Source organism: Quercus lobata, chromosome 3 (genome assembly GCF_001633185.2).
Source record: "Quercus lobata isolate SW786 chromosome 3, ValleyOak3.0 Primary Assembly, whole genome shotgun sequence".
In the NCBI taxonomy this organism is placed as follows: domain Eukaryota; kingdom Viridiplantae; phylum Streptophyta; class Magnoliopsida; order Fagales; family Fagaceae; genus Quercus; species Quercus lobata.
This window is the reverse complement of record NC_044906.1, coordinates 407,397-432,417: the sequence shown is the minus strand read 5'-3', so window position 1 is coordinate 432,417 and position 25,021 is coordinate 407,397. Positions and strand designations below refer to the sequence as shown.

At 37.3% G+C, this 25,021-nt stretch overlaps 1 long non-coding RNA gene across 1 annotated transcript; it reads right to left on the bottom strand.

Annotated features, from left to right (window-relative positions):
* Nucleotides 1-18,738: 18,738 nt before the first annotated feature.
* LOC115978895 lies at nucleotides 18,739-19,131 on the bottom strand. Its single transcript, XR_004088890.1, has 3 exons — nucleotides 19,121-19,131; nucleotides 18,853-19,032; nucleotides 18,739-18,759 (listed from the first exon to the last, which is right to left on the bottom strand). It is a non-coding gene; the product is annotated as an uncharacterized LOC115978895 (long non-coding RNA).
* Nucleotides 19,132-25,021: the final 5,890 nt, after the last annotated feature.

Genomic DNA, 25,021 nt, shown 5'->3' with positions numbered 1-25,021 from the left:
GCTCAGATAATCTGATAGCAGAATAGAGTTCAACATGTTCGATCATAGCAGAAACCAGAGTCAATTGGATTTGGGCCCTTTAGGCGGTTGAGTCTTTAATTAAGCAGTCATGGAGTGGGCTTGATCCGTATATGATTTAGTCATACCCGACCTATTAGTTTGCCCACGATCCGTATAAGATTTGGTCCCCAATTGCTTCAAACAGGCCCCTTGTTTATTCATAAGTCCTCAAATGATGTCCAATATTTTCTTTTTTTATGTCACTGAGCTCCAAACTCTTTCTCCATGACTAAGAAAAAATCTTTCTGATATTTTTCATTTGTTTTTCTAAAGCAATATTTTTCATTTTAGGGATACGATATTTTGTTCAAAATAAGAATTCGAAAGCAAATGCTAATGGAAACATCACATCTACCTAGGTCTAAAAAAGACTGCAAAATGATCCAGTTGAGGAATGACTACATAGTGCAACCTCTGCTGTTGTTCCATTAATGGAACCTCTTATGAAAGAAGCATTAGTTGAAAAAGTTACTTGACTGATATATGCCAGAATGCTTGGTGCTAAAAATGGGTTCTACCCCATAAAACTTCTCCAGGGCATGAAATGGTTTAAGTGGATTATGATTTTTTTTTTAAAATTAATTTTTTATTATCACTCTATTTTTCTAGCTTTATTATTTCATTAAGTTGCATGTACCAAATATTTTCAAATGATTATATATTTGTGGAATTGCTGATATATAGGAACATTTTTTTAATAATGTCTGTAAAGTTGTGATTTACAACTATATTTTATGTTGGCTTTATTTCATGACAAAAAGTGTTGTAATTGTTTTAATTTATTTCCTTGTATTTTGTGGGATTTATTTGTAAGGGTTGTGTGTGAGAGAGAGTGTGTGAAGACTCAAGCAATTGAAGACTGAAGTGGTTTTCGCGAGTATCTAGTGGGTAAGGCCTTCTCGCGAGATATACTCGCGAGATACCCGCGAAACAGTCTGTTTTGCTGAACTGTCATTTCTGATACACTCTATTTGTACCCACACTTATATACCATCATTACCCACAACTGTAAGGGAGGCCAATTAGAGAGAAAAACCCTAGATAGGTTTTCTACAACACACACACCCATCTTTTTGATAGATAGCTATTCATCCTTAGTGAGAAATCATTGTAGCCTCTTCTCTATCCCTCTCCCATTGTCATACCTTGAGAGAAGATTTGTACGCAAACAGAACCCAGACCTATTTGGAGCTTGGAAAGTTTTGGGGAATTGCCAAAAGAAGTCGGTGAGGCTTCGTTGATGCTATGGGTTATAGCGGGATCCGATAAGCTAGAGAAGACAAAGGTTCAGTGTAAACTTGTTGGAGCAAAAAGCTTGGAGAACTTAGGTACACTAGGTAGATTAGGCTTGGAGGGTCTTCTACTGTTCATGTATCCCAACTTCATTCTCTAGTGAATTATTGACCGCTTGGAAGGCGGCGGAGAGGTTTTACGTCGAGGACTTTTGTTTCCTCTTCGATAACACATCGCTTTGTTATTTTTGTGTTTGCATCCTTCTTTCCTACTATATTTCCTTTCATTTTACTGCTGTGTTATTATGAATATGGATTAGAGTAGTTTATTTGTTCATCCGCTCGCTTTTACTCTATTCCACACTCAGTATAAGTTAGAGTAAAATCTATCGAGCCGTAATTTTTAACTTGGGATCTAAACAACTCTTGTGTTTTCACACATTTTAGAGCATTCAATGTCCAAATCCTTTAATTATGACAATTATCTATGATGCTCAATTATTAAGTGTAAACTAGTTGAGATATAAGACTTTTGACTTCTACGGCTATAAATTAAAAAAAAAAAAAAATCAAAGTTATTATTATTATTATTTAAAAGCAAAACCATAATTCAAAGGTGTAGCTATACCAATAACCAAATTAAAAACAGCATCAAGACAACGATATTCTAAAAATGTACTTTTAAAAAAAAAAAAATCTATCTATTTGAATTTAAAAAAAAAAAATTGAATATACTTTCTTTGTTTGAAGAATTAATTTTTTTTTTCTTTTACTTTTTGGTAGCTTGACCACAATTGGGCAATTATATATTGATGATTTCTTGGAAATCAATAAGCTGAAAGTCTCAGGCGCTGATGATCTTAGGGCTTGATCCTGAAAAAATAAATACTAAATCAGAGGAGACCAGTGGAGGCCGGTCAAAAGTCCTCCGATGGTAAAGTCAGTGGATTTGTGATTCCAAGTAAAAAGCGAGTATTATCGGAATTTCAATGTTTTGTCAAAGTGTCTGAATGTCCCTTACCTTCTCATCGATGAATGCTTATATAGCATACGTGAAACTATTATTTGTTTAATAACCGTTCCTATTGTCGAGGAGTTTGGAGGATTCAGATGTAACTTCCATAACCGCCATGAAAGTTACCTTATTTAGGCCTGTGTTCCATAATGGTTAATGGAGAACTTGGCTCATAGCAGCTCAACTCGTCCCTTACGCTTGGTGGAAATCAAAGTCGTCCAAAGCTCAACACGTTCAGAGTCCAATGAACTCGTCCATCCTTTATTAAGAACGGACGAGGTTATTAGGGATGCATTCACTTTTTCCTTCTTTTCTCACGGACGACCCGTATGGACAAGATGAGACTTGTGCACTTTCATTACACCATTAGTTGCCCCCTCGTCCACATGGGTCGTCAAGAGGATGGGTAACCAGATGTCATTTCCTTTGGACATACACATTTGGTATCAATGAGTTGATGTGTCACGTGTCATAATTTAACTGGTTACTAATCCCGTCGATTAGCTTTTCCGAGGTGAAAGCCACGTGTCATCTCCTGATTTGTTGTGTCGTTTCATATGCCCAAGTCAACTGCCTATATATAGTGGAATTCCTCCACTACCCTTCATATTTCTAAGATTTTCCATCTTTGACATTTGTCGTCTAGAGCCTCGTCTAGGAGTTTCCTCGCGACCATAGCCTCCGTTCGTCTTAGAGCCAGGTATTCCCTCTTTTCTTGTCTTTTAGGTTTCTTCAATTTTTTTTCAAAAATGTTTGAAACAGCTATTTCCTCGTCTAGTAGTAGTACAAAAAGAGCCATAGACGAGTATTACGACGAGAGTAGTTATAATAACACTAGTTCTAGGGGCACTAGTAATAGTAGTGGGGGAATACCACGAACGAAGAGTATGTTTCTGGCGTCCCTAGGTTCCCTGTGGAAGTCGTCCAAGAACAGCTTAGGAAGGTTTCGGGGTCCCAAGCAGTTACCTCGTCCAATATCCCTCCGTCTAGTCCTTTGGACGAGGCGGAGATTACTGTTTATAGTTGTGCGGTAGATATCCCTTCCAAAACAGATGAGCAAAGACTTAATAATCTTAGGGCATGGTACCAGATCCTGGACGAGGTTAACCCTAGGTTGCCCGTCCATGGAGAATGGTGTTGTAATTCTCATTTTGGGATAGGCATCTATGAGGCTTATTTATTGGGGGGGGGGGGGTCTGAGATTTCCTTTAAATGCCTTTACTAGAGAACTATTGGTTAGGCTAGGTTTGGGGTAAGTCAATTCAACCCTAATGTGTGGAAATTGGTCACCTCTATGTAAATTTTGTGGGGGGAAGTATTTGGAGGGGACCGTCCTCTTACTGTGGATGAGTTCCTTTATTGTTACAAACCTTCGGAAATTCACCAATCCCTTGGCTTTTACCAATTCAAAGCTAGGGGTAAAGACTGTAGATTTATAAAGTCCCTAGCCTTGTCTGACAAAAAATGGAAGACGAAGTTTTTCTTCGTCTCTGGCTTCTGGGCTGGGAATCTTGTGGACGTTGGTCGGGACACGTTTGGTCGTTACACTGGGGACCTAGGGAACCTTCGTCCTAAGGGTAAGTCCCTACCCCTTTTCTTTTTCTTTTTTATTTATTTATTTATTATTTTTTATTCATGTCTAACCTTTACTTGTTTCCTTTCAACCGCTAGACAACCTTCTTTGAGTAAATTTCATCGTGACCGCGTCCATAGGGCTCGTCTACACACGGATAGGGACTTCCATTCCTTGGTCACGCTTAGATGACTTGCCAAGTGGGGATTTGGCCCTAACCCGTTCGAAAAAGCACTAGCACACGAAATTACAGTAAGAAGAAGTAAGTATAAAATTCCAAACATTCCTTACATTGTTTACTTTTTTTTTTTAATTCTAAAAACTATTCTTCCCCCCCCCCCCCCCTTTTCTTAGGGATGGCAACAATGAAAGGGAACAAAGGAAAAGAGGTAGCTGGTGAGGGGGATCGTCCTGAGACTGAGTCTCAGGCTCGTCCATTGGCTAGGGACAAAAGGAAACCTTTGTCTAAGAACTTGGATTTGGGAAATCTCCCCAGTTGACGAGGCAAAAAGGCTAAGCATGGCTCGTCCCAAATAATCAAGCCAAATCTTCCTTCACCCCAACAGCTTGCCCAAGTATTTGATGTAGATTCGTTCACTCCGGTTGAGACCACCCCATCCAAGACTCCTCCACCCAAGATGACTGTGTCTGCCTTGTCTCAACCTTCTCAAAGGGTTCCTTCAAACATTATTGAAAATGAAGATCTGGCCTGGGAATGCTTTCAGAATGTTGTTTCTGATGAGGACATAAACACTTGCTATGACATGTCCCTAAAGGATTTTGAACACTCTGGTGTTCATGATCTTTTTAAGGTAAATAATTGTCTTTTGCCTCATCTTTATAAAAAAGTTTTTTTTTTTTTTTTTGATCATTTGTCCTTTACCTTTTTATAGGCTATGTCAAAGTTTATAGTAGCATCTAGACAGGCCATAGAATTGGACAAGACGAGGGTCTTGTTAGAGACGAGGAATTAGGAGCTAAAGAACGAATCTAAGAAATGGGCTGACGTAGCTGCCAAGGCTAAGGAAGAGACGAAGGAGCTACAAAACTTGATTGAGGAGTTGAGAACTGATGCAGTGGAGAAAGATACTCGTCTTGATCATCTACAGAAAAAGAACGACAAGCTGAGTACTCTTCTCTCTAAGGCAAAAAAAGATGCAGTGGCTAAATTCAAGGCGTCCAAGCAATACACTAATCTTCTGGACACCAATTATGCAGCAGGTTTTGAAGATTTTAGAATGGATGCCATAGAAAACTTCCCTGAAGTGGACTTCAGCTCCATTAAGCTTAATCTGAATGCTGCTGCCACTAGCTCTCTCCTTCAAACCAGCTCTGAGGACGTTAATATTGAGGATGACGCTACAACTCTGCCTCCTCAGGACGACCCTAATGCTGATGCTCCCCCTGCTTAGAAACTATTTCAATGTTTGTGTTCCTTTTTTATCTGGTCCACTATTTAGGACCTTTCTTTTCCATTTTTAACTCAAGTACATTAAGCTCGTCCATGATTTTAGGATGAGTTGTTAAAACAATTAAGTTTCATTATACAAGGGTGTTTGGATGTTGGTCGTCCGCCCTTAATTAACTGAATGAATATTATTGTTTTCTATTATAATATGGATGAGAATTTCTGTTTCCATGATAGGTTTAGAACTTTGGCTCGTCCATAGAAGGAATTTCCCCCTTTTTAACACGAACGTATACTTTTCATTCCTTGAATTTCTTAAGTATGATTCGTCTTCGTGAAATGGTAATTGTCAGCCTTACTCGTCCTTAGACTTGACTGATTTTCATGTTTTATAAAGACAAGGCCCAGCCTTTTACTCGTCCATAGGTTGGACTATTTGGTTGGGATCCTGTTTGGTTGGGATCTTAATAGATAAAGTAAACATTTGCTTATGCATTTTCTCGTTCATGGGTTGAACTAATGCAATAGACTTTAACTCATCCATTACTTAGACGATTTGTAGTTTCATTCGACTATGGCTTCAGCTCGTCCATGATTAGGATGAGTAAGCTCTTCAATTCACCCATGGTTTGGACGAGCATGAGAATTTAGACAGTATATCCCTGCGTCCAGAGAATTTATTTGTCTTGGGTTTTTAGCCCTCTTATGGGTTAATCTCAATGAAAATAGTGGAAATCAAGAACCTAAGCACAACATTATGTACATAACATAAATATTGTTCATACACGAGGCATGCGCTTTAGAAGCTAATGCCTTATAGGGAAATAAATACAAGCCAAACCATAACTTCGTCCATAACTTCAACATAATAATAACAAAGCAATACTAAAAATATGTATATAAACAAGCTCCTTATGTAAATGGACAAGTAGATAAATGGTGTCCAGGCTTTTTTAGAATTATGCTCATCCAGGCTGGCATTTTACTGATAGTACCTCCTCAAGTGCTCAACATTCCAAGGATGCTCCAATTTCCTCCCGTCTAGGGCCTCCAAGTAGTAGGATCCTTGTCTTTTATAGTTGACAACTCTGTAGGGGCCTTCCCAATTAGGTCCTAGTTTTCCATGAGCCGGGTTCTTGGTTGCTAAGGAAACCCTCTTTAAGACGAGATCTCCTACGTTGAACCGCCTTGGTTTTACCATTGCATCATATTGCCTAGCCATGAGGTTTTTGTACTTTGCTGTCCTGTGCTCTACATCTGTCCTTACCTCGTCTATTAGATCAAGGTTCAAACAAAGTTGCTCCTCATTATCCTTATCTTGATACATCATCACCCTATGATTGGCCATATGCACTTCTGCAGGTATGACTGCTCACTTCCGTACGCTAGCTTGAAAGGGGTTTCCCTTGTAGGGGTTCTTATCGTCATCCGGTATGCCCACAAAACACCTGGTAGTTTATTAGGCCATACTCCCTTTGCTCCCTCAAGCCGAGTCTTGATGATCTTCAACAAGGATCGGTTAGCAACTTCAGCCTGACCATTTGCTTGTGGGTGGGCGGGCGGGTGAGGAGTAGTGATTGTGAATTCCAAAGTTCTCACAGAAGTCTTTAAAAAGTGCATTATCAAACTGTCGTCCGTTGTCGGATACTAGTACTTTGGGCACTCCAAACCAGCACACAATGTTTTTCCAAACGAAATTTTTAACATTTTGTTATGTGATATTTACTAATGGTTCAGCTTCCACCTATTTGGTGAAATAATCAATGCCTACCACTAGAAACTTCATCTGCCTCGTGCCCAACGGAAAGGGACCCAAAATGTCTAGTCCCCATTGTGCAAAGGGCCACGGGGCCATCATCGAGGTGAGGTACTCTGATGGTTGCCTGGGGACGTTGCTAAACCATTGGCATTGGTCGTAAACCTTGACATATGCCTTAGTATCAGCTTGCATATTTGGCCAATAGTACCCCTCACGGACGACCTTGTGGACGAGTGACTTGGCTCCTGAGTGATTGCCACACGCTCCTTCATGAACTTCTCTCAATACATAGTTCGCCTCGTCCGGAGCCAAGCATCTAAGATAAGGCTGAGAAAAACCTCTTTTGTATAGGACCTCGTCCATAAGAACATACCTAGCCAATCTTACTCTCAACTTTTTGGCCTTGTCTTTCTCTTCTGGTAGTCGTCCTTCTTTCAGGTATAATACAATCGGGGTCATCTAATTTCCTCTATTCTCTACCTGTTGTACTTCTGGGATATCTATACTTGGCATATACTGAATCTCATCAAATTCGTCCATGGATTCATTTGCTGAGGCTTCTTTCGCTATGGTGTTAGCTTTCACGTTCTCTTCCCTTGGGATTTGAACGAAGTCAGCTTCCTCAAATCTTTTCATAAGGCGCATCGCCCTATTAAGGTACTTCCTCATCTGTTCTTCCTTAGCCTCATATATCCCATTCACTTGGCCCATAATCAACTAAGAATCCCCCAAGACGAGTATAGACTTGGCTTCCACAGACTTAGCCAATTCCAGCCCTTTGAGGAGGGCTTCATACTCGACTTCATTATTAGTTGTTTAATACTGCAAACGAATCTTGTGTTTCAGTTTATCTCCTTCCGGGGATTGTAGAACCACACCAATCCCTCCTGCATGCTGACTAGACGAACCATCCACATGGACGACCCATCTCTTACTATTTTCCGTCTCATCTAAATCATCATAATTTGGGGTAAACTCCGCAATGAAATCTGCTAGGGCTTGAACTTTTATGGCATTCCTTGGTTGATATCTAATGTCAAATTCACTGAGCTCGACAGCCCATTGGATCAATCGTCCTGCAGCTTCTAGTCTGTTTATTGCTTTTTTGAGTGGATGATCCGTCATGACATTAATGACATGAGCTTGGAAATAATGCCTTAGCTTCCTGGAAGCTGTTATCAATGCAAAGGCCAATTTCTCCATTTGTGGATATCGTCCTTCCGCTCCCCTTAATGCCTTACTTGTATAGTACACAGGCCTTTGCACTTTGTCTTCTTCTCTTATCAATGCTGAACTTACGGCATGTGGGGTGACTGCCAAGTACAAATACAACTCCTCTCCCAACACAGACGGACTTAGCAAATGAGCCATGGTGAGATACGCCTTCAGATCTTTGAAAGCTTTCTAACACTCATTGGTCCATTCAAATGCTTTTTTAAGAACCTTAAAAAATGGCAAACATTTGTCAGTAGCTTTAGAGACAAACTTGTTAAGTGCAGCAACTTGTCCGGTGAGGGACTGGATTTCTTTAGTATTTTGCGGAGGCTTCATGTCTAGTATTACTTGAATTTTGTCAGGATTCGCTTCAATTCCCCTATGGGAGACCATAAATCCAAGGAATTTCCCTGATGATACTCCAAAAGCACATTTGCTAGGGTTCAACTTCATGTGGTACTACCTAAGTATGTCAAATATTTCCTGCAGGTCGTCTAGATGCCTTCCCTTGTCCTGACTCTTCACTAGCATGTCATCTACATAGACTTCCACATTTCACCCGATCTGTGGACGAAAAATGTGGTTAACCAATCTCTGATATGTTGCCCCCGTGTTCTTCAAACCGAAGGACATTACCTTATAATAGAACAAGTCTTGACTGGTGACAAAGGATGTCTTCTCTTGATCTACCTCGTCTATCCTTATCTGATTGTATCTAGAGAAAGCATCCATGAAGCTAAGTAACTTGTGGCCCGCAGTGGAATCTACCAACTGGTCAATGCGTGGTAGCGGGTAGCTATCCTTAGGGCAAGCCTTGTTTAGATCGGTGAAATCTGCACACATTCTCCACTTGCTGTTTGCCTTCTTGACCATTACTACATTGGCCAACCAATCTGGATAGTACACTTCTCGAATAAACTTTGCCACAATTAACTTTTGAACTTCGTCTTTGATAGCATTATCTCTTTCAGGGGCAAACACCCTCTTCTTTTGTCGCACTGGCTTGGACGAAGGATATACATTTAGACAATGGGTAATGACACTAAGATCTATACCCGGCATTTCCTCATGACTCCAAACAAACACATCAATATTTTTCTTCAAAAACTAGACGAGGTCCTTCTTAATCTTCTCTTCTAGATTTGCACCAACCCTGGTACACCTCTTAGGGTTATTTTCATCTAAGGAAATATCTTCCAACGCTTCGGTGGGCTCTGCTACAACTCTCTTTTCTTCAATATTCATGGCCTAAACTTGTTCGTCTATGGCCAACATGGCTAGATAACATTCTCTTGTTGCTAATTGGTCTCCTTGTACTTGTCCTACTCCGTATTCTATTGGAAATTTGACCGACAGGTGGTAGGTAGATGTAACAGCCTTCCAACTATTTAAAGTTGGCCTTCTAATTATGGCGTTGTAAGAGGATGAACAATCTACCATGAGGAAGTTCACATCCTTGGTGATTTGTCGCAGGTATGCCCCCACTACCACTGATAATGAAATAGTGCCCAGAGGCTGTACTTTCATTCCACCAAAACCTACCAGGGGGGAGTTCACTAGACGGAGCTAGTCTCATCCTATCCTTATCTGCTGAAAAGCTGGATAATATAAAATGTCCACTGAGCTTCCGTTGTCCACTAGCACTCTTCTGGTTGTGTAGTCAGCAATAAGCAAGGTGATGACAATAGCATCATTATGAAGGTGGTGAATTCTCTCAGCGTCCTCGTCCGTGAAAGTGATCGCTTGCTCATCTGTGGACCTTGCCCTTGGTGATCATCCAGAAAGTTGGACGCTCTGCACTACCTTCAGGTATGCTTTCTTTGACTTGGACGACTGGCTTGTCGAACTTCCCCCTATGATAACTCTTATCTCTCCGAGCGGTGGTCGCGATGATTCTTCTATCTTCCCTTTCAATTTCTCGTCCTTGTGGTCTCGTCCAAGGAAATTCCTCAACTTCCCTTGCCTTATGAGATTCTCAATCTACTGCTTTAAATCAAAACACTCGTCTGTATCATGCCCATGATCTCTATGGAAGCGACAATACTTATTCCTATTGCACTTATTAGGATCTCCCTTCATTTTCTCCGGCCACTTCAAGGAAGGATCATCTTTGATTTGCATAAGAACCTGCTCAAGTGGCACGTTCAAAGGGGTATATTGTTGACTCCGTGCTGAAGAGCCAGGCTTCTTATTATCTCGGTCTTTCTTTTCTTCTGTCTGTTCCTTCTTTGGACGAGAGCCTTGCTCGGAATGACGATTGGGGTTTGCTTCTATTCTCTTAGATCTCTTCCTCTTCTTAGCAATGATCGCGTCTTCTGCATTCATAAAATTTTGGGCCGAATGGACGAGTTCGACCATGGACTGAGGCTCTTTTTCATAGAGTTTATGTATGAATAAGTCAGAATTAACCCCATTATGAAAGGCCGCCAACAAATGCTTGTCATCTACCTCGTCCACGCTCAGGGCTTCTCTGTTGAAACGAGTGATGAATGACCACAGGCTCTCATTCTCTCCTTGTTCTATGGTTAACAAGTTGGACAAGGAATGCTTGTGTCTTTGCCCCCCAATGAAGTTATTAACAAACAACTTGCTCAACTCTTCAAAAGAACTTACCGAATTCGGGGGTATTTTGCTAAACCAGACTCGTGCCGGACCTTTAAGGGTAATAGGGAAGGCTCTACACATAATTTCATCAGGGACCCCTTGAAGGTGCATTGTAGTTTTGAAAGTAGCAATGTGATCAAACGGGTCATGCGTTCCATCATACGAATCCAAAGAAGGCAACTTGAACTTTGGCGGTAGAGGGTGACCATTGATGGAAGCCGTAAAGGGGGAATCAGTTCTGTGGACCAAATCTTCTACAGGGTTTGCCCTTCTCATATTCTCTTTCATTTCTTCCATGACTTTCTTCATTTGGTCCATCTCCTCTTTCAAATATGGCACCATTCGTGAAGTGGTACCTCTTAACTGACTTCCAATTTCAATGTTTTCTCTATCATCTTGACTCTGTGTTTGTCCTCCTCCTTCACGCTCTTCATGTCTCTGCCTTCTCAGATTAATCTCCCTTCTTAATTCTTGGTGTTGGTGAGTTAACTCCGCCATTGCAGCCGCCATAGATTGCACATGTTGGACAGATGATGTCTGCATAACCGATGCAGATTGGCGATTGCAATGGGGGTTGCTTGAAGCATCTTTGCTTCCTTGATGGCCTGGGCTAGTAGCCCTCGATCTAGTCCGAACCATCCAACCATTTGTCATGGAAAAGAAAATTGCAAAATAATATTTTTTCCCACAGACGGCGCCAACTGATGATTCCTTGGAAATCAATAGGCTGAAAGTCTCAGGCGCTAATGATCTTAGGGCTTGATCCTGAAAAAACAAATACTAAATTAGAGGAGACCGGTGGAGGCCGGCCAAAAGTCCTCCGATAGTAAAGTCAGTGGATTTGTGATTCCAAGTAAAAAGGGAGTATTATCGGAATTTCAATGTTTTGTCAAAGTGTTTGAATGTCCCTTACCTTCTCATCGATGAATGCTTATATAGCATACGTGAAACGGTTATTTGTTTAATAACCATTCCTATTGTCGAGGAGTTCGAAGGATTCGGAGGTAATTTCCATAACCGCTATGGAAGTTACCTTATTTGGGCCTGTGTTCCATAATGGTTAATGGAGAACTTGGCTCATAGCAGCTCAACTTGTCCCTTACGCTCGGTGGAAATTAAAGTCGTCCAAAGCTCAACACGTTCAGATTCCAATGAACTCGTCCATCCTTTATTAAGGACGGACGAGATTATTAGGGATGCATTCACTTTTTCCTTCTTTTCTCACGGATGACCCGTATGGATGAGATGAGACTTGTGCACTTTCATTACACCATCATATATATATATATATATATATTTATTTATATTTTTAGAGAGTTTCAACCTATGGCGTCCGCTCCTGATAATAACTTTTTATCATCAGACCAAGACACCAATCAGTTTTTGTTATAGGCAGGGATTGAACCTCAGATCTCTTATATAACCATCAGAGACTTTACTAGTTGAGCTAATTGAAACCCATTATATTGACAAATAATAATCACTTTCTGTAAAAGCTACATCCATTCCTAGACTATGAACTGTGGTGAAGGTTATCATTAAAGAAGCATCATATAATTTGGAAGCCCTACAACAACAAACAAAATTATCGAATTGAATAAGAATGAAAGGATCCTAAATTATCGAATTGATCTAGCCATCGATCAACATTGCATGCCCTCATTATAAATTATAAGGTACTACAAATTAATTTGTTGACTTCAACCTAAGTCCTCAACAGGTTTTAAAATCTCTCTGCAAAAGCATGTAACATTTTCACAAACTACATTTACTAATTGCATGTAAATGGAAAAGTGGACACTACTTCTATTTGACAGTCCTTGCTAAGATCTGTACTCATGTTGGCTCACATGAGACCTATATGTTTTATTCGTTAGGGTCTGCTGCTATGTTCCAACAAATACCTGATACCCTTCTAATTGTTATGGGCTTGTTATTAATTATAGTCTCTGTGTGTGTTGGCTCCACAGCAGGTGGGTAAGAATGGTGGATTAGAATACCAGAGTTATGACAAGAAGAAAAAAGAAATGATAACTGCTTGTACATGTCAAAGTGATAAAATTAGTTATGATAGATCAGCGGGTTGGCTGCACAATCCTACTTTTTTTTTAAAAGCTATACAAAAGAAGCAACATAGACAATAGAATTACAATATTACTCATAAAATAAGAAATGAAATTATAGGAGGTTAGTGCATTTGGACGATTTTTTAGTGCCACTCGTTCCATGTTTTTAGTGCAGTTGAGGAATGACTGCATATCCTTTTCATTGTGTGTTGCACTCTTTAGAAATAAAACAACACGCACTGCCACATCTCATTAACTAAGAGTCTAGAAAAAGACAAAAACAAAATAAAATGAGTTTATTTTTCTATCATACTCACGAAAACTAAATCTAAAAATGAGAAGGGGGATTTGAACCCTGGATTTGATAGGTATTCCTTTATGTAACATTATATACTAAATGAATATAATAAATTGAATTTTATAAACAATTAAGTCTAATGACACTATAAATTTCACAATTATAATTATATTTGAATGGTGATCTCATTAAAATTGAGATCACATTATTCAAACTCAAAGTTATGAACAAACTTTATCTTTAAAAAAAAAAAAAAAGTTATGAACAAAAATTGTAGAATTTATTTTGCCTGTTTACTAAATATTTTCACAGTTTGACTTGGCCAATGACTGGATCCATAATTTTGAGTTTGATTTTAATTTTTAGCGGCCAGCAGGACACAAAAGGCTTCTGTGTAATTTTGTGTGTCAATAGACTTACATGGAAGTTATACAGAGACAGACCGAAGAAAAATCGAAGGTTGGCCTCCCTCCAAAATTAAATTCACAACCCAGCCCAAACAACATCACAACCCAAATACTAACCCAATCAACATCACAAACCACACGAATAACCTTTAGTCAAACCAAAATAATTTATGTACTTAAAAAAAACACTATCAATAACATTACATTAATTAGGGAAAATTTTTTCTTCTTAAATGGATTTGATTCCTCACCTAAATGACTATCTTTTCTTATATTAACAATTAAGATTAAAAATGTATGATATGTTAAAAAAATGTTAGTTGTCTAAACCAAAAAAACAAAGTGTTCAATTAAATAAATAAAAAAAACCCTTACAAAAGTATGTACCCTAAAATTTTCCTTTTACTCTTTAGATAATGACAGTTTTTAGACCCCTTAAACAATTGATTAAACCTAGGTAATTAGCCAAGTTGTTACTTAGTCCAATTAAACAAGTCTAGGTTATCACAATAATAAAGATCAAATCATGCAAAGCAGCGGAAAATAAATAACACACGATATGACCACTCAGGAAACCAAACCGGTAAAAACCTGGGGAGGATTTGACCTAGCTATCCTCAAGGTAAACTTGAATCCACTATCAGAGAGAATCGAAGTTCATACAAAAGGACATACAAGCACCCCCGCTCGACTTCCTAATGCTACCAACCAGTAGAACTTACTGACACGACCACGTGCAAGCTCCGAATCCACGGACTCCTTCTTTCTTGGATTCCCACCAGCTACAAGCACCCCCGCTTGTGTATTCTTTAAGCTTTAATGGCAGCAACTGTTTTGATCATCAAGGTGTAGAGAATATCTCCTCCTTGAAAACCCTAAGTTTGTGTAAAGGGAAACTCCTCTAGATCTCACAAGAGATTTACACAAACTGCAATATGAGCAACACTAAAACGTGGCTAGGGTTTGCCTTTTATACTTAGGACAAATAAGAAACCCTAAAAACGTTTTAAAACAACTAGGGCTGAGTTGGAAAATTTTGCAGAAAAGCAATCTGCCCGACGTTCGATCGGTCGAGCCTAAGCTTCGATCGATCGAGCCAGGCCGAAAGCCACAGTGCTTTCTGCTTTACACTCGATTCCAACTTTACATTGACATACAACTTTGAGCTAGTTTTAAACACTTCTAAACACATTGTTTTGATCATGGTTTGCCAACAATACAAATTAGAGTTCTAAATACATAAAGTCCTACACTTTAGAACCTAACAGATAAGTTAGTCCTCTAAATAATATGCATAGGATGTGATTTTAGAGCTTCAAGTTTTATGTCAAATTGTAATTTATGAGACTAGAGCAACTAGTGAGAATGCAATATGTATAGGATGTGTTTTTTGTGTTTTTGTTAGGGATGGACCTAGTGTGTGTATATATATATATATATATATATATGGGTTGCAATTTTAAATTTTCGTCCTAATACCACCCCCCCCCCCAAAAAAAAAAAAAAAAACTAGTATACCTGAATGCAATCTGAAAAAATAACCCACAAACTCTCATCCAAAAAATAATAATAATAATAATAACCGACAAACTAAAAACTACAAAATAAAAAATAAATATAGACTGAAAACCTAAATTACAATTCTCAAATTTTTACCCTAAACTAACTCTTCCTCCACTCAACCTCATCAACACCTCCAATCTTCATCACTATTGTTGCTGTTCTGCTCCTCCTCCTCAGATCCTTTGCTATATTGCTCTGCCTTAGCCGGTTAGCCCTTTGCCCTCTGAGTTTTTTTATGAACTGTGGTGTTTGACTGTTGTGTTTGTGAGTTGTGGCTTTTTAACTAGTGTGTTGTGTCTCTCAACCACTTTGTAATTGTGGCTTTTGTGTGGACCGGTTCCAGTGTCTGTAAATTGTAACTTTTTTTTTTTTGGTTTTACTTTTATCTATAAAGAAATAAAGGGGGACCACTAGGACAAGGACGTGACTAGTTTTGTGAATATGTGAGACTAGTGTTTTGGTAAGTCATTAATGACTTTTTTGTGAGATCAATTGACCAAAGTTTTGGTCTAATTGTTTTGGTTTTATCAAAAAATTTGTCTTTGTCACTTTGTGTGATGTGGCTAATATTAGTAATATATATGAACTTGTGAACTTTGTCTTTGTCACTTTGTATGATGTGGCTAATATTAGTAATATATATAAATTTGTGCTTGTCTGTTTGTGAATATTATTTTGGTGTTAGATTTTTTTTTTTTAAGAAGTCTTTTTTTTTTTTTAGTTGGTGTATAGAACTACAAAATATGGAAATAATGAAACTTTTTTTTTAAAAAAATTTTAATTTGTAGATCATGAGTAAGACTACTACAATATTAATTTTTTTCAAAAGAAAAAATCTGATGATTTTCTAATGGACTCTATGATTTTGTACATTGAGAAGGAGATTGTTGCAAAATTTGGTATTGAATCAATCATAGACGACTTTCGAGACTTAAAAGAGCATCAAGTTCCTTTTTGATAAATGTGTTGAAATGTTTAAAAAACACTTATTTTGTATGTTATACTTTGTCGACATTTTTATAATATCAAATGTTTAAGAAAAACTTATTTTATGTAGTATTTTGTTGAATATGAAATAGATGTTAGTTTTTATTTTCATTAAAAAAAAAATTGTTTCAAGCTTTGCCCCCCCCCCCCTCCCAGGTTTGAATCCTGGTTTCGTCCCTGGAACTAGAATTCTAAGTAACTAGTAAGTTACCTGTGCGATACACATAAATTGTTATAATGTTTTATGTAAAATGATTTTAGAGAATGTTGTATATGTATTATAGCATAATTGTTATACGGGTTGGGTTCAAGTTACACCTGGTGTAACTCTAAACAATGTTACACCACCCAATAACTTGTTATTGAATTAATATTTTGAAAATCCAACCATTGAATTACATTTTCTATATGTTCTTAACATACATGCTAATTTTCATATCAATTGGATGTTATTTACGATTTGATCTATAAACTCATCTTTTATGTATTATTTTAAACTACAAAAATTTGAATTTTAACAATTGATTGATAACATGGCTCTTAATTTTTGATCACCTCGAAATTTTGCAAGCATGAAGAATATACGAAAATAATGTAATCTAACGGTGGATTTGTCAATATTCGCATCCAATTAAAAAAATTGAGTAGTGTAATATTGCTTAGAGTTATATCAGGTATAACTTGAACCTAACCCTTGTTATACAATTTTATTAGTAATGAATTCATCATAAAAATCAACAATTATAAATTGTACACACAGATCCATTTTAATTATTCAATTAAAAAAAAAAAAAAAAAAAAAAAACAACAACAACAACTCTGGAGGAATATTATAGAATCAAAGTTGATATAGAATGTGTCTTTCTCTTTTTACTTAATTCTAAAATAAAATACATATCCCAAACATTTGCAGTCAATCACATTATTTACAAAATCCACAAATCCACAACGTCTGATCTTAATATCAAAATCATAATTATATTGCCATTGTTACTCAATATAAAATGCAAGTCCCCCTTTCTTGGTTGTAGCCAACACATACATGTTAGGATTAAATGAAACAACAATGTTAGAGCTAGATAGGTATTGTCAAAAGATTGAAAGTAAATGACATTGTTTTTGGTCTTATCTATTTGATATGAGATGGCATGAAGGGCTATAAGTAAGTATATATAAAGGAGTAGAAGTGCAAGAGGTGAAAATGGTAAATTAAAACGCAAAGAGTTACGCATGTGTGTGTGAGGGATAAAAAGTTTTGATATATTGAAATAAAGAATACAAAGAATATTTATTTTTTAATTAGAAAAGTCTTGAAACATTGAACCAAATGGAACAAAAAGTCAATATTTAATTTATTCTTATCTTTGATGAGACACTTGAGAATATTTCAATTTTCTTTGCATAGAATGCCCTACTTGGCAGAACTTCGTAGTCTTTCTCATGAGGTCTCTTCTTTTATATATATATTGTTGTGATTGAGATTTATTTACGAAAAACTTACCCTTATTTTATTTTATTTTTTTAATAATGTTTTTGCATGTGAAACTTGACTAGTTCTTTAGAATTAATTTTATTTATTAATTTAGGCATGCCTATTTGTTTTCAACTTTTTCTCAAACTTATTTTTATATATTTTATTTGACCTTACGGGTTGATCGATTACCCGCAAATTGAATTAGTGATCAAATGATTTGACTATTAAATTGAGTTAATGTTTGGTCAAAATTTAATAAATATGAATCAAATAATTTTGATAACGATTGAAATTAAAGAGATATATTTGTTTTTATACAGTCACACCAAAACAAATAAACTATGTTTAGATTTAAGAGTAACTCAATGCTTTTTGTTATTTTCAATAAAGACATGTTCGGATTCAAAACTTTCTTCCTTTGTCGTAATTGTCAAACAAACTTTGTAATGGTTAGGTAATAATATTAACTAGTCGCTAACCCGTGCGATGCACGGGAAAACTATTGGAAAATAATAAAGCATGCATATATTAAAAGACATATTGTCTTGCGGTATAGGACTATTTACTTCCATACGCTGATAATATTGAAATTTAAAACCAAGAATCTGTGAAGCATGAGACTGCAAAGAATGACAAAAGTATTAGTAAAATAAAGCTATTCAATTAGTATACTATAACTTGAAGACCAGTCAACCTACAACACATCCTTACCTTGGGAAAAATTGGAATCAGTTCATATTGAAATTTAAAACCAAGAATCTGTGAAGCATGAGATTGCAAAGAATGACAGAAGTATTAGTAAAATAAAGCTATTCAATTGGTATACTATAACTTGAAGACCAGTCAAATCTGTGAAGCATGAGGAAAGCAAGACCTACTGGTTTATGGAGAAGTTGTATATAGGTTTTCGTTTATGGAACAGTTGTATTACTAAGGGAGACAACACATACAAAGCACCAAAGACACTGACCTTTCCTTTGACTGAACCCCTCATGCCTTGAAAATCAACCACAACATGAACACATGTTAAAATTGTACCATCCTGATCAATTATAGTTCCTGACCCTATACTCTTGCCATTAGTAATGCCATAGAACCCTATCAAACACAAAGATCACAAACAACTGTTAGATCCTATTTTTAAACAAATTTACTAAATCTCAAACATATACAACAACCCAAAATATATACCCTGTGGAACCGAAAGATTTACTACAGCAGGACCAACCCTAGCGGCAGCATTTGCAATTGTATCTCTCCCCAAACAATTGCAACATGGTTTGGGGTCACCTCCAACTGCCCCAGAATTGTCTTTCTTTATATCCGATGATGGAGCCGAACCAACTCTAGAAGAAAATAATGGAAGCATTCCTACAATTTCAAGCTCGAATTGAACCCAAAAACATATATATACATAAATAGGACACAATCTATTGCCAAATAAAATTTAAGAACAAACCAGGTTGCCATGGATCCGTTAAAAGTAACGAAGGGCAGGGAAATATGTATTGCGTAATTCGCCATGGTAGCGATAGTGATTCCTGCAGAGCCACAGGAACCTTCACTGCTACATTTGCTCCTAAAATGTTATCATAACAAAAGCATATAAGATTTTTTTTTATAATGAACCAATTGGAATTGTTATGGTCTGTTTGATTTAAGAACATACTAAATAAAACCCAATTCTCAGTTTTGTATTTTAAGAAAGACCCACAAAGAAAGAATCAAAATTTAAACTTTAGCTACATTTGCTCCTAAAATTTATCATAACAGCATATAAGATTTTTTATTTATAAAGAACCAATTGGAATTGTTGTGTTCTGTTTGATTTCAGAAAATACTAAATAAAACCCAATTCTCAGTTTTCTATTTCAAGAAAGACCCACAAAGAAAGAATCAAAATTTAAACTTTAATACTTCTCAATTATACCAAAAAAAAAAAAAAAAAGCAAAGAAGTGGTAAAAGAATCAAAACCCAGAAAAGAAAATTAGAAGCTTACTGGAATTTGAGTTGCTATTGGCATACAAAAGACCCAACCCGGCAGAAGCGATTGCTATGATGCGAAGGAGAGAGTTTCTACTGGAAACTGAGAGCTTTCTCTGCCACAAAATTGTTTCTGAAAAAATTAGATAAAAAATGAAAAAAAAAAAAAAAAATTGGCACTGTGAGAATATTAATGAAAGGAGGTTCGGAAATAAAAATGAGAAGATGAAACAGAAGAAGAGTACCAGAAAAATGGGCATAGCTTCTGTTAAATATTAGCAACGAGATGTGTTATACAAGAGGAACACTGAGAACACGAGGGTTACGTGGTTCAGCCTTGACGGCCTACATCCACGGAGGAATCCCTTAAGGGCTACATCTTTATTGTATGAGAGTGTAGTACAATATCCTCCTATGTTACAATGAACCCTAACATGAGTATATATAGGCGACTAAACCCTAGACTACTAGTACAAGCAGGAATGGGCTTGGGCCTATTACATTGGGCTAATATGTCTAATATATATCTCTAACACCCTCCCTCAAACTCAAGGCAGAAGCTCGATGAAGACTTGAGGTTGGATAAGCATGAGAAGATCACTTGGAGATGCCTTGAAGAATGCCTTTGAAGAAACCACAATGAAGAATGTGCCAAATGTCCAATTTCAGAGCTTCAAATGAAGAAACGAAGGCCAAAATTGAAATCTACGCGAAAAACTGAGCAAGATAAGCCCTTTTGGAAATTTTGACTTTTGGTCAAAGGTCAACGCAAAAGTCAAAGTCAACGCAAAAAGTCAAAGTCAAATCGTCCAAAGTCAAAGTCAACAGTCAAAGTGCTCATGGGTCAGATCCGGGCGGTCCGGGTCGGGTCGGTCCTGGTCAACGACGTGGTGCTGACGAGACGACACTGCTGACGTGGCTGATGACGTGTCGCTGACGTGGACTAGGGCTGACGTGGCATGCTTGCGTGGCTAGATGACGTCATCCGGTGACGTCAGATGACAACAACAGGAGTTTTTCGGCGCGTGGCAGCGCGTGACCGGCGCGTGGAGGAGAAGCCAGAAATCCTGGGTGGCGCGTGGTGGCGCGTGCAGCGTCGTATGAGCACCAGATTCTCAGGCCAAGTAGATCGGTGGACGAGGAGGCCTTCATGGTGGCGCGTGTACCAATTAGACGATCTGAAAGTGATAAATCTGAGACGGCGCGTGGGAATTTTCCTTAGGCTTCTGTGGCGGGTGTAGGCGCGTGGCAAGGCTTTGGGTGACCGGATTTCTAGGTTTCGGTCGCGAGAGATCTTGGAACACGTCTGTCGTGTTGGTTTCGTCAGGCGAGGCTTGGATTTGCGCAGATCTGATAGGGAGAGGCACGGATTGCTTGGGCTTGAGGAGCTGGACACAGCAAGGAGCTATGGCGGCTGCGAGATGCTGTGGAGTCTAGATCCAGCAGACAAGCATGTGTGACTTCTGTTGGCGGTATGCACGTGAGAATCTTCTTTGTTTGCTAGAGATATTTTGTTTAATACCAAGAACGAAGTTTGGCTCTGATACCATGTTAAATATTAGCAACGAGATGTGTTATACCATGTTATATATGCTAGAATAGATGCGGAAGAGGAAGCATAGAAGAGGAACACTGAGAACACGAGGGTTACGTGGTTCAGTCTTGACGGCCTACATCCACGGAGGAATCCCTTAAGGGCTACATCTTTATTGTATGAGAGTGTAGTACAATATCCTCCTATGTTACAATGAACCCTAACATGAGTATATATAGGCGACTAAACCCTAGACTACTAGTACAAGCAGGAATGGGCTTGGGCCTATTACATTGGGCTAATATGTCTAATATATATCTCTAACAGCTTCGATGAAAGCAGAAGACCACAAAAGAAAGAGCAGCTGTGCTTGATTCAAAACCCTAGTTAAAACCCTGGTTTATGCAAGAGAAGGCGCATAAATATTTAGTCCTTACGTTTAGGTTTAGGTTTAGGTTTTAAGAGAAGGCGCATAAATATTTCCCGTGTGGAAGCTTCAAAAGCTTCGGTTTTATATATATATATATATATATATATATATATATATAGATTAATAGAATCATTTTTAAATTTTAACCATTAGTAAAAATAATATTAAAAAAAATGCTCGAGATAGCTGGGCTGATTTTTGGGCCGAATATGAACTGTTTTGTTGAAAATTTAGTACGAGTGTGTTCTTGTGTAAACTACTAAACTCCACTCATGCAGAAACACGCAATAAATGAAATATGATGCTGTAATGTCTCGAGTCTTGATTCTTGATAGCGAAACCGATTAAACTTGCAACACAATACCAAGTAACAACCAAGTTTTTTGTACGAGTCTTTCGGTTCGTTGAGATAAAGTCTAGGTAAAAACAAAAAATCTAATTGGTTTTGAATTGTGGTGGGTTTCTATATAAATGTTTGTTTTCTTCATTTTATTTTTATTACTCAGTTCAGTTGAACTGTGAAAATATTATGAGTTTTTGTTGTTTTCGTAAAATAACTTCCCTTGTGATCTAATTATCGCTTATGTTGATCTGAATCAGTATAATAAAATCTTAATAGCTTCCTTTGCAAACCATAGAAAACCCTTCTATCTACATTCTACTCTGTCCCAAAAGAAAAAAGAAAAAAGAAAAAAAGATAGAGAGTGAATTAGAGAAATCAATCATTAATGGCTTCAAGACCAAGAAGACGTCCAAGAAAGGTTCTGCTCTTTTGTTATTTTCTTTCACTTTTTCTCACATTTTCTTTTCATAAGTTAATTTCTTGCACACCCACATTCTATATTTTCTCATATTCTCACACTTTGTTTTGCAGAGAGATATTCGTTTGGATGCAGCGCTCAAAGCAATGCACCCCTTTGGATTTCCTGAGGATTTGGTCCAAGTCACTGTCAGAGAACTTTTAAATGTGGGTTTGATTTTTTTTTTGTTTTGTTTTTTTTTTTTTTTGAAAGCAAAAAATAGGTTTATGGGTTCTGGCTCAGGTTTATGGTGGGAATGAAGGGTGGGACTTTATTTAAGATGCTTCTTACTCTCTCCTCCTTGAAACACTACTTGAAAAGACAAATGGTCCCCAACCGGAGGTAAAGCTTGATTTTTTTTTTGTTATATGCTGATAAGTATTTTTTTTGAGATTAAATTCTATATGGATGGGATGTAAAACTCATGTTTTACACCATCCAATAAGTGATTGCCACATTAGCATTTTACTTAAAATTCAATACATCCTACCACACCTAATAACATCTCGATAAATTTTTAATTTGGTTGGATTTATATATGGGTATTAGAATTGATTAAGTATGATTGTGTTTATTCTTAAATATATGATAAGATGATTTGGCATGTCGGGATTGGAGGGGTAAAACATGTGTTTTACACCACGTCCTTATAGAATTTAATCTCATTTTTTTTTCCCCTTTTATATTCTTTACTTTCTTTTGTTCTCACAAGCAATTTGAATTAGAGGTCATTTACAAATGTCATTTCTTTTATCGTTACTATTATCATTATACTAAAAAATTAGATATTTATGCTTGATGTGTTCAAAGGAAAACAGAGAACTAAATTAGATATAACTTGCTTGGGAATCAATGTCATTCACCTATAATTGAGCTGACATATGTGGCTTAATTGAGGAAAATTGACTTTGTTTTTGTTGAGAAATCTAAGGCTAAGGCTAAAGATAGAACAAAACCCCAACGGCTAGTTCTTGAATCTCAAGAACAGAGCAATGGCTAAATTTGTAAACGGTGTCGTTGTATTTAATTAGTTGAGTTATGTATAGACAAAACGCTGTCGTTCTAGAGAGGCTATTAGTGAGACTGTTGTCAGTTAGTTTAGGCGGGAAAGACCGTTTTCTACCTCCAGGTTTTGCTCCACCTTTCACGGATCAATTCCGTGATTTAAGGGCAGTGTAATTAAGTAGTTACAGTGAGATTATGTGTATAAATAGTAACAGATGCAATGAAATTGACTCAAGCAAGCATTTACGGAAAAACTTTAGAATTCTCTTTCTTTCTCTCTCTGTTTGTTTCCTGTGATTCTGTAAGTTTTACTTCATAGTTTTTGCTTGCTTCACAATTGATCTAGCTTTTCAAGCTTTGCTCAATTTCTTTCAGTTTTCTTTTCCTTTTGCTTTATGATTGCTGGAATGGAGAAAGACAAAAGACAAATTTGTGATTTAACTTAGGCATTATCCTAATTAGATTTAGCCTTACCAGCAATGAATGTATGTGGAAATGCAACAAACTGAGTGGACTATCAAACTAGTTAGTATTTATCTTGGGAATTACCCCCAAAAGATTTTTAGCAGTTGCATTTCTAGAGTCCTGAAATCCGTTAATAGTTAGTGTGCTACATTCCGCGATTTCACTTGTAAGTAAAGAAACATATAGTAATTTTGTTGTTGACTCATATCTTATTCCAAAGGCGGTTGCAATTCTGTGAGATGTGCCTATGCATTTGGGAAATAAATCTGTTCTTTTGAAACGAAATCTGCAAAAGTAGTATTGTATAGCAATAAATGTTCAATTAGGAGTTAGGACTACATCACCAGGTCCATGTTCATTATTCCATATATTCTGTCGAAATTTAGGAACACATGCTAGTTGTTTCCCAAATAAATTACACATTTTTATGTGGTGCTGGTGAGTCTGTTATGAAAAATATGTCATAATTTGAGATATAACTTGATTCACCCATCTAGAGGAAAACCCTCAACCCCCCCTTCCCATTTTTTTCTCCCTTCAAGGAACCCAAAGTTATGCGTTGTTCATATTTCCTGCAAATTTTAACATGGAGATTGACTAATGTTGTGGTTAGGCTCCATAATGAAGACTGAAGTTCATTTTTCTTTTTGATACTCTGGCGATCTATTGTCTAATTGAATGATATGCCTATCCTGTACAGCTTTGTTGTCCATTAGTTGTGCTTATGTGATAATAATTTATTGGTTGGTTATATATAATACGCTCTCAGTGCATCTTGAACCCAAAAATCTCACCTGCCATCTCAATACTGTGGAAAGAGAATTTGGTTCGTGCTGGTTTATACCTTGCATGAGAGCAATTAATTGTACAGTGTATTCATTAAGCTGTTTGGAAACCTTCACATTTTTACTAATTAAATTTATAAAAATACCATTAATGTCATTTCCCACTTTTTCTTGAAGGACAATTCTTCTCAACATGAAGTGGGAGATACAGATTATAGAGAAGATGCTACTGCTGGGCTGTCCATACCTACTTGCTCCAACTCAGGGGCCACAGATGCCATGTTGCAAGCTAACCAGGCTTTGGACACTGCCTCACAGCCTAATGAGGCTCCAGACTCTGCACATGAATCTTGTAAT